Genomic DNA, 13,754 nt, shown 5'->3' on the forward strand with positions numbered 1-13,754 from the left:
GCAAGCGAATGTTCTCTTCAGTGACCTTTTCCATGCAGTCTCTGAATTACCTGTGCCACTTTACCCGTCTTCAGAGGGATCTCCTGAAAGAGCTTGGAGATACTCTCCAAGATCCATCAGCTGAGGGGGCCCAGGCTAAGGCAGCCTCCCAGCTGGCAACTCTTAATTCAGTGGTAAACTCCTCCATGAGGCTCATTTCGTATGCAGCCGATGATGCGAGTAGAGCCGCAGGCACAGGCATGGCCCTAAGGAGGCATGCTTAGATGCGGCTATGTAACTTTGCGGAACCTTTCAGAGCATCTTTCACCAACACCCCTTTTGATGGTTCCTCTCTCTTTGGATCACAGGTGAAAGATACCCTTACCAGGTGTGAGCAGGAAGGCAAGACTCTCTCTGCCGTAGGAGTCAGTTTTTCCATTCCTTTCAGACCATATCCTAAAGGTCAGAAGAGTGGAAAGATGTGGTTCCGGAAATCCCAAGGAGCCTTGCCTGACACACGTGGTGAGTTCCCATCCAGGGGCAGAGGAGGGAACAATAACAGACACCACCCTTGGGGCAGAGGGGATCTGCAAAATTAGGGCAGCAGGGAATCTTTCTCTGAGAAGCCCTTCCAGCATCCCTGAAGGGATGCCCAGCTGCCCACCTCTGGAGGCAGTCGGGGGAAGATTATCACTGTACCCAAGAGCCTGCCAAGACATAACACAAGACAAATGGGTACAGTCCGTCATATCCGGAGGCTACAGAATTCCCTTCCTTTGCACCCCCTTAAGGTCAAACAAGTCCCTTCCAGACGTTCCACCCAATCTAAGGGACCAAGCAGTACAAGAAGCCTCAAAACTGCCAAGAAAAAGAGCCATCCAGCAAGTCCCAGCAGAACAACAAGGATCCGGAATTTACTCAAGGTTCTTTTTGGTACCAAAAAAGACAGGGGACTCCAGACCCATTCTGGATCTCAGCAGACTGAACAGGTCTGTACAAAGAACGAAGTTCCAGATGGTCACGCTACAGTCCATTTTGCCCTTCCTGGGTCAGGACAATTGAATGTGGTCTCTAGATCTTCAGGATGTGTACTACCACATCAAAATGGACAGACGCTCCAGAAGATTCCTTCACTTCTGGCTGGGAGCCAGCCATTATCAGTTCAGAGCTCTGCCCTTTGGTCTCACCACAGCCCCCAGGGTGTTTACCAAATGTATGGCAGTAGTTACCACTCACCTGAGACGGCAAGGATTCCAGGTGTTTCCATATCTCAACGACTGGCTCTTCACTGCTACCACCAGACATCACCTTCTGCGAGACAGAGACTGCACTATCGATACTTGCTAGGTATCACAATAAATTTTGAAAAGTCTGCATTGTCGCCCTGTCAGTCTATCACCTTTATAGGCGCAAATTTAAGTACCAAAGACATGTTAGCGAGCCTCCCACCAGACAGGGTGTTAGATTCGTCAGCATGTGAAGGTTTTATTAGCATGCAAAAGAATTCAAGCCAGGTTTGTCCTTCAAACTCTGGGTCTCATGGCAGCAGCGATCACACTTGTCCCTCTAGCTCGCTTTCACATGAGGATTCTCCAGTGGCTTTTTTTCACTAAATGGTCCTTCCAGCAGCTTCCCATGTCTTATATGATTTTGATCACACAAGTATGCAAGAAGCACCTTGCGTGGTGGATGGTCTCCACATCAGTCCTCCACGGCAGACCATTTGTTCTCCCCCCTCCAGTTACTATGGTGACCACAGACACCTCCCTGATCGGGTGGGGGGGCATTATCAGGGCAGAACAGTCCAAGGCACCTGGCAACCTCACGAGTACCATCTGCACATAAATGTCTTGGAGATGAGGGCCGTGCTCTTAGCGTTGCAGGCTCTTCAGGACTCTCTTCCTACCGGGACCATTGCAATTCAAACGTACAGTATGTCTGTAGTGTGGTACATCAACAAGCAGAGCCGAACCAGGTCCTACCCCGTATGTCAAGAAGCACTCAGACTCTGGCAGTGGGCGATCTCTTCCCAAAGGTTTCTGATTGCAACGCAGATCCCTGGGAGGTACAACATCATAGCAGATAGACTGAGCAGAGCAATTCTCATGCCTCACGAGTGGTCTCTGAACCAGGTAGTTGCGGACCAAATCTTCCGCAAATGGGGCCAACCTTGCAACCTTTTTGCAACTCCCTTCAACAGCAAGTGCAGCAATTTCTTCTCTCTTCTTCCACTTCCCAGACATTCCCCCAGAGATGCTCTAGTCCATGATTGGCCTCAGGGACTTCTTTATGCATTCCCTCCTTTTCCCATAATCCCGAAGCTAATTCAGAAAGCTACCGTATTGGGTTGCAAAATTATCCTCATTGCTCCTTACTGGCTTCGACAAATATGGTTCCCATTCCTGCATCGCTATCTTCTCGAGCAGCCTTGGACTCTGGACCTAGTTCCAGACCTCCTGATTAATCATTCGGGTGGGCTGCACCAATCCCTACGCTCTCTCCAGCTCACGGCTTGGTTGCTCCACTTCCAACTTTAGCCAGGCTCCCAGATATCTCTCCCTCTGTGCGCAAAATCATTTTGTCATCACACAAGTCTATGACTAGAAAAACTTACGGAAGTAAGTGGAAACGTTTTTCTTCCTGGTCAGAGGTTAAAAGTATAGACCCCTTTTCAACCCCTGTACACTACATTTTGGAATTTCTTGCGGAACCCTTCCATGCTGGGTCCGCTTCCGCTACAATTAGAGTTCAGTTAGCTGCAATTTCAAATTTTCACATTGGCCTGTCGGTAAACAATATCATGCCTCATAAGCTGTGTAAAGCTTTTCTTAAAGGAACCACTCTGCTCAGGCCCCCAGTGAGAGATCCTCCACCACCGTGGGATCTAAATTTGATTTTAGCTTTTCTAATTTTGCCCCCTTTCGAACCTGCAACTTCTTGTTCATTGAAGTTCTTATCTTGGAAAACCCTTTTTCTGGTAGCTATTACTTCAGCCAGAAGAGTTTCGGAACTACAGGTTCTTTCTAGCCGTCCCCCATACCTCGTGTTCCACAATGACAGGGTTGCTGTTAGGACTAATCCGTCCTTCCTTCCTAAGGTCTCTTCAGAGAGTAACTTGAATCAGTCCATAGACCTTCCAGTGTTTTTCCCTAACAACTCCAACAGGGCGGAATATAAGTTGCATCAGTTAGATGTTCACAGGCAGCTACGCTTTTATTTACATAGAACCAAGGGCATAAGAAAATCAGATCAACTTTTCCTGTCTTATGCAGTAGGTAAACAAGGTCTTCCGGTCTCTAAGGTAACCTTATCCAGGTGGTTGACATCTATCATCACATTCATATATAAACTGAGGAATAAAGAATTGCCAGTTAAACCAAAAGGTCACTCCGCCAGAGCTTTAGCTACTTCGGTGACCTTTCAGGCTAAGTTGCCCATGGAATCTATTTGTGCTGCGGCTACATGGGCCAACCCACATACTTTCATTTCGCATTACAAGTTGGATTTGGTTTCCAGAAGCAGAGCTGATTTTGGTTCCACTGTTCTGAAGAGTCTTTTCCGTTGAGCCACCCAGGGTTTTAGGTGCTAGGGACGCTGTCCCAACCAGCAAGAATGGAGGCGAGATAGACAACTTAACATAAAGAAGTTATGTACCTACCATAACGTTCCATGTTAGTTGTCTTCTTCTCACTTTCTTTCTTACGTCCCACTCTCCATCCCCCTATCCTAGTGGACCAAGAAGAGTTCTTGAATTTTCGCTGGCTGAGTCTTCTCTGGCTATTCCTTTCTGACTAGTAGTCTCTCCAGTAGGATTTATGCATTCTAGGATAGGATTCCTTTATTATTATGTTTGCAGTTAGACTTACCAAATGAGATCTGGGTATCTAGCACCAGGCATCACGGGATATAGGGGGGCCTCGAGCCAGTAAGCAGCTTTCGAGCTTTTGAAGATGGCTGAGTCAGAGCCGAGGATCGGCTCCGAACCCAACCAGCAAGAAAGAAGGCGAGAAGAAGACAACTAACATGGAACATTATGGTAGGTACATAACTTCTTTTTCCTTACCATCCCCAGTCTACTGGGATTGTTGAAAGAATGAACAGGACTCTTAAGAAACGCCTTAAGAAAGCCTGCTTGGAAAAAGGCGTAAATTGGGTAAAATATTTGCCTGGAATCTTGCTGGGTGTCAGAGCAACTCCAAACAGTAAAACAGGGATATCACCTTTTGAAGTCATGACAGGCAGAAAAATGCCTGTACAACTGCCATTCAATCCTACTGTTAGTACAGACAGACCATTATTAGAAATTGCACAGCATCAACAATGGTTAAAAGATATTTCTGAATTATGTCAAAACCTATCAGAAATGCAAGCATTCAAATTACAGTCAAAGGATCCTGTTATACCAGAAGAAAACCTTCCCTCTGGGACGCAAGTATTAATCAAGACGTTCCAGATGGACAGTCTGTAGGATAGTAATTGGCAAGGACCTTTTGAAATAATTGCTCAGTTAGGACCTCTAGTGTACAAAGTTAAAGGAAAGAAAAAAAAACAAAATAATTCTTGTTCATAGAGATCAGTTGAAAGTCATTAAGTGACTTCATGTTTTGTGTTTTTTTTGTAGACTCACAGCAGATGCCAAGTCTGAAACACCACTTACATGGAAAGGTTATATTATTGTAAAAATATTCTGTGTTATGAGGCATTAAGCATCATTGCAAAATATAAACTACTTATTTTGACTGAAAGGACCAAAAAAGACACTGCTCACAGTTGGTGGGATATCTTTACTGGTTGGTCAACATCAGGAAAAAACTGTTAAGTTGGTTGATACATCCTCTATTAGTAGTGTCAGGCATTATAGTCATACTATCTGGAATTGCTACTTAAGTTGTCATTTGCAAAAAACTTCTAGAATTCAACAAATCATGATGGTTAACCTAGATAAACTGGGAAAGGTTTCAGTGTGTACAACTGAAGTTGAAAATGAACAGTCATTCTCTGCTTTTTAAATGAAAAGAGGGAATTGTGAGAGTAAAGAACAGGTTAAAAATGGATTTTTTCTGAAAATGTAAAATAAATGTTCTGCATTTCAATGTGTACAGTACACGCAGTTAACTAACTTGGCAAAAACATATAGCTTGGCATTCATTGTTAATAAGAATCAGAAGTAAAATATTTTATCTCTTATAAACTATGCAGCTTGTGAAATTTATTATCTACAAACAGGTCAAGACGAACTCTTGTATGCAGCTGGGCCTCGTCAATATGATATGTAAGATAGGCTAAGGACAAAACGAGTTATTCTTCAGGACAGAATGTTTAAGATAAGGAAAACAAACTGTCAGCAGACCAGCTTGAGAGGAAAGACTTATTATTCTGGCAAATTCTGAAAACTGCTGATGCAGGCAGGAAAGACAATATAAAGATTGGGACTTTTTCTTTTGAATGAGAGACTTTGTTTATTCTAAGCTGAAGTATGTTTTGATGTATACACCTTTCATTGTTAATCTAGATGTCATCCTCGTGTGCAGTAAATGAATGTCCTAACAGCAGAACTGTCTCAGTGTCTTCATTGAGTAAAGGTACAGACTACCTGAATAGTGTAGTACCACTTTAACTTAGTCTCCAAGGGGATAGCTGCCTTTGGCTCAATGGTGCCTATGCAGTGGAAAATAAATTCCTTCTCATGACTTGCACATCAAATGCTATATGTAGACAAATGGAAGAGATTCTCTATTTGGTCTAAAAAAGAAGGCTAGACCTGTACTCAGCTCCAGTTACAGCAGTCTTAACAATATCTGTCAAAATTTTTGAGGCTGGAGCTGCAGCTTCTACCATATGAGTACATCTAGCGGCTATTTCTAACTTTCATGATGGGTTTGATAATTATCTCCTCATATCTCTTTGATTATGCAAAACCTTTCTAAAAGGGATCTCACACATTAGGCCTCCAATCAGACAACCTATAGAGCCATGGAACCTCACATTAGTTCTCCAGTCTTTAACTCAACCTCCTTTTGAACCTGCAGCAAAGTGTGACCTCAGATTTTTATCTTGGAAGTTCCTTTTCCTGGTAGCCATCACATCGGCCAAACAAATTTCAAAGCTTCATGCATTATGCATTAAAAAGCCCTAGTTAATCTTCCACAAGGACAGAGTATCACTCTGGACAAATCAGTCCTTTCTTCCCAAAGTTATTTCAGATTTTTCCATCTATCAAGCCATTGACTTACCAGTATTTTTCCCAAATTTTACTAATAAAGGGGAATACTGTCTACACTCTTTGGATGTGGATAGACAATTGAGGTTTTGTCTAGACAGAACTGAAGCAGTACTTAAAACTGACCAACTTTTCATTTCCTTCTCTGGACCTAGAATGGGAACTTCCGTCTCCAAGGTGACTTTAGCTAAATGGCTTAGGGACTGCATACACTACATCTATTCACTTGCAAAAATGCCTATACCACAGAATATTAAAGCCCACTCTACCAGATCTATAGCAACTTCTGTAGCCTTCCATTCGAGACCCTCTATGGATGATATTGGTGCAGCAGCCACATGGGCTACCCCCCACACTTTTATTAATCATTACAAATTCTATGTGGTCTCCAGAGAGAGAGCTGCCTTTGGCTCAGTGGTGCTCAGGAACGTTCTTCCATAAGGCAACCTAGGGAGCACAAGGTAGCTGGGGATTCTGTCCCATCAGTGATGAATGGAAAGAAGATTAACAACAGCAGATGTCTTACCATAACGTTCCATCTGTGTTGTTCATCTTCTTTCATTCATCACTTCCCACCCTCCTTCCCCCTCCAAAGGCTCCTGGGGGATATTTTGGGTCCAAGTGGTGAATCAGGGCATTTGCGCAGAAGTGGCCTCTGCTTTACTAATACTGGGCAAACTCGATCTGAGGTAACAGGGAGAAGGGCACTATGGGTAAAAGCTTAGCTCGAGAGTTTTTTGGCTGTCACGAGCTTGGTATTAGGCGGACTCGGTTCCGAGGATGGAACCGACAACCCATTAGTGATGAATGAAAGAAGATCAGCAACACAGATGGAACATTATGGTAAGACATAACTTCTTTTTTTAGTATATACTGATGTACAGTTGGTACAATGAATGCGGTTTCATTTTGTTATACTAATAATTGATGTTCTAGGTTCTTTCTCTTGCTTTTTTTTTTTTCTTGTAGAAGAGTGAGGAGTTGCCATTCTTTTACTTAAATGAAACTAATTTTGGGGAGCTTTATAGTCTTGTAACATGCTGTATGTTCCTTATAGAAAATAACCTTGAAATAGCAATTGCATTTTAAAAAGTGTGTTTAAAAAACACACTATGCTGTTTTGTACTAGATGACAAACAAAAGTCCAGATATTTCATGGCATGTTAAGCTTTTAATATTTTTGTGCATTTATTCGCAAAATAATTAAATACTGTCACCTTATGTGTGATTTACTGTAGAAGTAAATGTATAGTATATAGTATATAGTTATGTCGGAAACCCTTTGTGGATATCTTCCATGCCTCTGCTGAAATAATTGCTGATTTCATATGACATGTGTGATGCATTTGGTAGATTTTATTTTTCTCTTAAACTTGGGATGTGCAGTAGTTTTGTTTTAATTTGCATATCCAGAACCTAGGGGAGTCATTGCAGACTTGTTTCATTATGCTGTTTTTGCAAGTCATTATAACTTGGAAGTATTAATGCATCATCCTGCTGCAGAAATTTAAAAGGCAACTATGAATTCATGAAAATGAAAATTATGATGCATTTATTCCCTCTCGTACTGTACAGACCTTGGTTTGTGGTGTTCAAGCATTCTGCTACACTTTAATGATTTATGTGTATATATATATGCTACCCACTAGCATAGGAAGGGTAAGGTGAAGGGGGCAGCTGACTCTGGGAGCAAAGTGATAAGGCATGCGAATGAGGGTTCCTGCATTCTTTTATTCAATGCCAAAATGCTGGTACAGAAAGGCATTTTGGTTAGAGCTTCTTTTTTTTATGTTTCTCTTCAGTTAAAGAGCTGAGTGGGGGAATGCATCTGTAGGAAGCGGAGGGGTACAAAAGCATCAGCTGGCTTTCTGCAGTAAAAACTGTTTTCTCTCTTTTTTTTTTTCTTCACATGAAGAATGGGGAGGGGGGTGCATGGATTTCTTTTCAGTTGAACAGCTGAGGGGGGTGAGGTGCTACCTAAGGGACCAGCACTGGGCACTAGATGTGTCTGCTACAGCTCTGGTGTTACTATTGCAAGACTGTTTTGTGAGACGTTACATTGTTTTGCTGAGTGTAAGTCACGCTAGCTTCAGCTACTAATTAACCTATTATAATTTTAGAGAGATTTTTTTTATGGATAAGACACATATAGCTACAGTTCTGGTTAGCATCTTTTAGTTCAGCTACTAAATTTAACTAATTCCCCTTCCTTCTCCAAGGAAAATGAGTATTACTTGGACTCGTTTGTTTATGATTTACTGTTAAAATGACTGTTCTCAGACAAGGTAGTTTATACTTAACATGTTCTATATCTATATGAGTGTGTGTGTGTATGTATATATTTGCACACACACACACACCTGAACAGTGTCTTTTGACGATGAAGGAATTCTCAATAAAATGAAAAAATATATATATATATCAACCATGCACACGTGGTCAAAAACAAATAAAATCAAAATGTGCTTTTTTGCAGGGGTCAAGCCCTCCTCACCTCCACACCCTTGTAAACTGTATATAAAAAAATATATATACATACATATCTATAGGAAACATGTTGACATCTGTAACACTGGGGAAAAAGTGGAAGAAGGTCGTCAAAGCAGTTATCATGCCCTAGGAAATTACCTTGGAGCATGCAGCTGTAAAACATTCCCCCACCCCCCACCACACACACACACATACACACACACACACACACACACACACATTCTCAATGTGAGACTGGCTACTGGACTTGCTGCTTTTCAGAAAAAATCTCAGGAAAGTATACTTTTGTGTTTTGACTTAAACCGCCCAACTTTTTTTTGGCATTTTCAATTACTTTTGCCATTTTAACCTGTTTTTGCATTGTTTTACTGTAGGTTCATAGGTTCATACTAGGCTATCTGCCCTGGGGCAATTATAAGCCTAGCCCGATTCTGTATGGCTTACGCCACCCCTTGATTTGAGTATACTGTGCCCTTTTTAAGGTTTAGTTTACTGTGCCTCTGTCTAATAGTGACACGGGAGTAATCCCTGGGACAAACCTACGATCCCCCATCCACCTATCGAGATTCTTCTTGAAGAGACTCAGTGAGGTGCTCTGCCTCACAAGAACTGGAATTCTATTCCAGAGCGAAGGGAGCCTCTGGGTTATGAACCTGTCCCTCCAGCAAGTTCTATTTATTTCTGTGCTGAGGTTCAAGTCCCTCGAGCGTGTGGCTCTAAGGGATTTAGATTTACTGAGGTGGAGCATGTCCATTAATTCTGGATTTGACATAGCTTTGTATGTCAGGCATAGATCGCCTCAAGTAGGCGGTATGCAACTGAGTAGAGCTGGAGTTTTTTTAACCGAGCAGCATATGGCATCTGTTTGAGACCCTTAATCCTCTTGGTGAGATACTTTTGGGGTCTTTCTAATTGCTGCAGGTGTCGGGTAAGGTACATCCTAAAAGGGGCATTGTATTCTATGATGGGCCTGATGAGGGATGAATAAAGGGGCACGATTACCTCTCTTGATCTAGATGTGAAACCCTTCGTGATGAGGTGGGCTATGTAGATGGTCTTTCTAACCACTTTGGCAATGGGGTTTTCAAAGGAGAGATTGCTATCAACTTGGGTCCCCAGGTCCCTAATAACTTTCTCTGTACTTAATGGGTTTCCGCCTATGTGGTAATTTGTGGGCACATTGTTTTTGCCAAAGGGTATGACTATACATTTTTTGGCATTTAGCTTTAAACCACGGCGCTGGTACCAGTTATCTGTCTCTGTGAGACCTTCTGTGAACCTTTTTGAAGGATGTTTGTGTCAGCTGGAGAGTTGATTATGGCGCCCAGTTTGCAGTCGTCTGCGAACTTGGTGAGCCATAGTCCTCCCACATTTGCCTGTACCTCGGAAAAGTATATACCGAACAAGAGTGGTCCCAGGACAGAACCCTGTGGGACGCCACTTGTGACCGGTTTCGAGTCAGACATGGCTCCAGCAACTCTCACTTTGTGGGTTCTGTCTTTGAGCCAGTTTGCGACCCATCTTGTGACATAGGGGTTTATATTTAAGCTGGATAGCTTATCTATGATGCCCGAGTGGGGTATTGTGTCAAATGCCTTTGCAAGGTCCAGATAGGCTGTGTGGACTACCTTCCCTTCATCTATGGCTTTGGTGACTGTTTCGAAGAAGTCAACCAGGTTCAAAAGGCAGGATCTGCCCTTGGCAAAGCCGAACTGGGTAGGATCTAGTGTCTGTAGGTCCCCAATGTCTTTGATTATGAGCTCCATGATGATCCTCTCCATAGCCTTGCAGACTAAGCTAGTCAGGCTTATGGGGCGATAGTTTCCAGGGTCCGTAGAGGCTCCATCTTTGTGGAGTGGGACCACTGTTGCTGTACGCCATTCTGTGGGCACATATCCTGTAGTGAGGCTGAGATTGTATAGCTGTTTTATTTGAGGGATTAGTTCCTCTTGGAGTTCATGTAGGACGCAACCTGGGATGCCATCTGGTCCCATGGAAGCAGTGTTTTTTGCTTTGGAGAGGGCAGCCTTCACCTGAGCATCAGAGATGTTTGGGAGGTAGCCCTCTGCCGGGATAGATACTTGCTCTTTTGGGAGGGAGGGGGTGGAGAAGTTTGCACTGAACCTGTCTGCCAGGTTATCCATTTTCCCAGTTAGTCTGTGTGGCCACATGTAGAGGCCATCTTTTATAGAGTGGATGTTAGGCTAAGTGAGAGTTGGACTAATTGCTGGTTGTCTTGGGTAGCTATGAGCACTTTGGCTTCAGGTTTCACTTGTTTTTCATTGGTTCTTGTTCATAGGTTCATAGATTAGTACTAGGCTAACTGCCCTTGTGAGCCATTTTAAGCCTAGCCAATTATCCCTTGTGAGACTCAAACTGTGCACCTTGTGTTTGTAAGGCAAACACCTCAACCATTAGGCCACCCTCCCAACAGTACTAGGTTAACTGCCCTTGTGGACCACTTTAAGCCTAGCCAATTACCCTATGTGAGAATCAAACCCTGCACCTTGGGTCTGTAAGGTAAATACCTTAACCATTATGCCAGCCTCCAATCTCTAAAGGAAGAAGAGCAACCATAGGTTCATAGGTTAGTACTAAGCTAACTGCCCTTGCAAGCCATTTTAAGCCTAGCCAATTATCCCTTGTGAGACTCAAATCCTGCACCTTGTGTTTGTAAGGCAAACTCCTTAACCATTAGGCCACCTGCCCAACCTAAATAAGAACAATTTTTTTGTGATAGGTTAGTACTAGGCTAACTACCCTTGCAAGCCTAGCCAGTTATCCCTTCTGAGATTCAAACCCTGCACCTTGTGTTTGTAAGGCAATCACCTTAACCATTAGGCCACCCTTGTATTTTCTTGCTTACTGTGTGGAGTTGTACAGCAGTGTAGCAGTGGTAGTTGCATAGCAGGTAGTGCACGCCAGTCGTTTGCTTTTCTTACATAATATTAGTGAAAGTGTGCCTTCCTTTAGACACCTGCTTCTGCTCTACTTAAACAGCGTTACCTTATTTGCTTAACGGGAACTGGATAATTTCCTGGATTATATAAATTCTACAGCAGTTTTTATTTTTATTTATTATGAGTGTAAGTATGGACCTTATGGTGTTTTTGAATGATGTGGTTTAGAGGATAGGTCATAGTTCTTTGCTATAAGTGTGGAGTTATAAAACTGCAGTAGCATACATCCAACTTATTTAAAAATAATGTTGTGAAGATCATGCTCATTACGCTTCATAATTTAACCACTGAGGCTGACATATTCAGTAGCAAGAGCAGTTACAGATTTGAGTTGAGGTTGAGGGGTTGACCTCAAAACATGCTAAAGTAAATTTTCAAGGGTGAGAAGGACATGTCCAGTTATTAATAATAGTAATAGGGTTGAGGAGGTTACAGCAGTGTTGTGGGGAAACTGCCTTGAATCTAAAATTTACCACAGACATTGGTTGTATTAAAAAGGTTAAGGAACAACTAGAAAATAGTAATAAGGTCCACTAAAGTGTTTGGAAGGGTTGGAGATAATTTGATGTTTAGTAATAGGAGGGAGAATTTAAAAGTATTTTTGAAAAGGAAACAGTCAAGGGTGAGACAGGTACCTACAAAAATGCATGGATTTCAGCATGTGTAGGTACATGTATGAAGGTCTCCGTGTTTATTCCTCCAACACATAACCACTGAACTGTCAAGGTTTCACAGAATATCCAAATTGTTGCCTTATATTTTTGGTCCATTTGTCATAAAACTTGTGGCTTTCTGGCAATTCATTGAGGACCGAAGTTATTAAATATTGGTAGACATTTGAGTTTCAGACTTCACATTCTTCAGAAAATGCATACTAATGCAAAACCTGTTATTCTATCAGTTTTCTAAGATTGTAAAAGCAATATTTAAAATCCATTCCTGATTTCAGGCCTTTGTTCTCCCAGTTATTTTCATTTTTTTTCCAGATTTCTTGACCGAGAGGTTGAGAGGTATGCTCCAACACGTCTAAAACCTAGTTTTCGCTTGGTTGTTTTTCATGTGGAACTAAGTATGTAGTTTATGTACCAGTATGCACATCTTGCAAATCATTTTATACAGACAGTTCAAATTTTAATTTATGAGAACACCCATGCAAAAATATATATATAAAAAAAAAAAGTAACGTGAATGCACTTTATAAACAAATATTCTCAGACATGTTCCTTTTGTAAGCCTAACAGTTTTTGGTATGCTATATTACATTCCCGTTAATATGAGAGAGAGAGAGAGGGGGAACAGCAAACATTGACTGCAAAGAGTACAGATGTCAGATTTTATGTGATGCATGTAGAAAACAAGGTATTAATAGTAATAATTTTTGAATTTTAAATGTTATTTGAAAATAAGGAAGTTTTAAGAGTTTAATTGGTCATGTGGTTGTGATTTGATATAGGTATTTAAGACTAGTTTGTAGATCTGATGAAGTCACTGTTTAGTGTAACATACATTTGAGAGAAAAGTGCTTACCTTTTGGTGTTATTAAATGTGGGTTTGATTTGTTTTCTGGTTTGGCTTTTTTTTTCACCGTACAATCCATTTTCTTATTCTATAACTACAATAGACCATTTGGTGTGTAATATGTTCCAGATGCCTGCTGTGGTATTCGTATTTTCCTAATTGCCTCATTTACCCAAAACATGCACGAAAACCTTATTTCTTAGAGGCATTCAGAGTTGCGTATGATCAAGAGTCTAAAGCTCTTAAATGTGTATCACGATTGAAGAGTGTTGTACAGCTCCCTAAAATTTATGAAATTAGAGACTGTCCAAAAAAATTATTTAGCTTTATCCATAATTTTTTTTTAGGAAGCAAACTTTATTGTTTTCTAATAACAGAATTTGAAGTAGGTAGATTGCTCAGTGAGGTCTGCCATAATTGACTCCCTATTTTGAGAAATCTGTTTGTAATAGGACCAGTTTAGAAGTTTGTGAGACCACTACCAACTCATTTTGTGAAGAGGGTGGAATTTTTGATTATTTTGCTTTAGAATTAATTTTGGGTAAATGAGGTAATTAGGAAAGTTTTGAGATACATATTTTTCTTAA

The 13,754-nt window shown here is 41.5% G+C and overlaps 1 protein-coding gene across 1 annotated transcript in view; it reads left to right on the top strand.

Moving 5' to 3' along the window:
* Window positions 1–13,754, top strand: part of LIG3 (DNA ligase 3) — a 1,243,614-nt gene that overhangs the window by 552,215 nt on the left and 677,645 nt on the right. The window lies entirely within an intron of this gene.

This window comes from Protopterus annectens, chromosome 16.part0 (genome assembly GCF_019279795.1).
Source record: "Protopterus annectens isolate FY-2018-M chromosome 16.part0, PAN1.0, whole genome shotgun sequence".
In the NCBI taxonomy this organism is placed as follows: Eukaryota; Metazoa; Chordata; order Ceratodontiformes; family Protopteridae; genus Protopterus; species Protopterus annectens.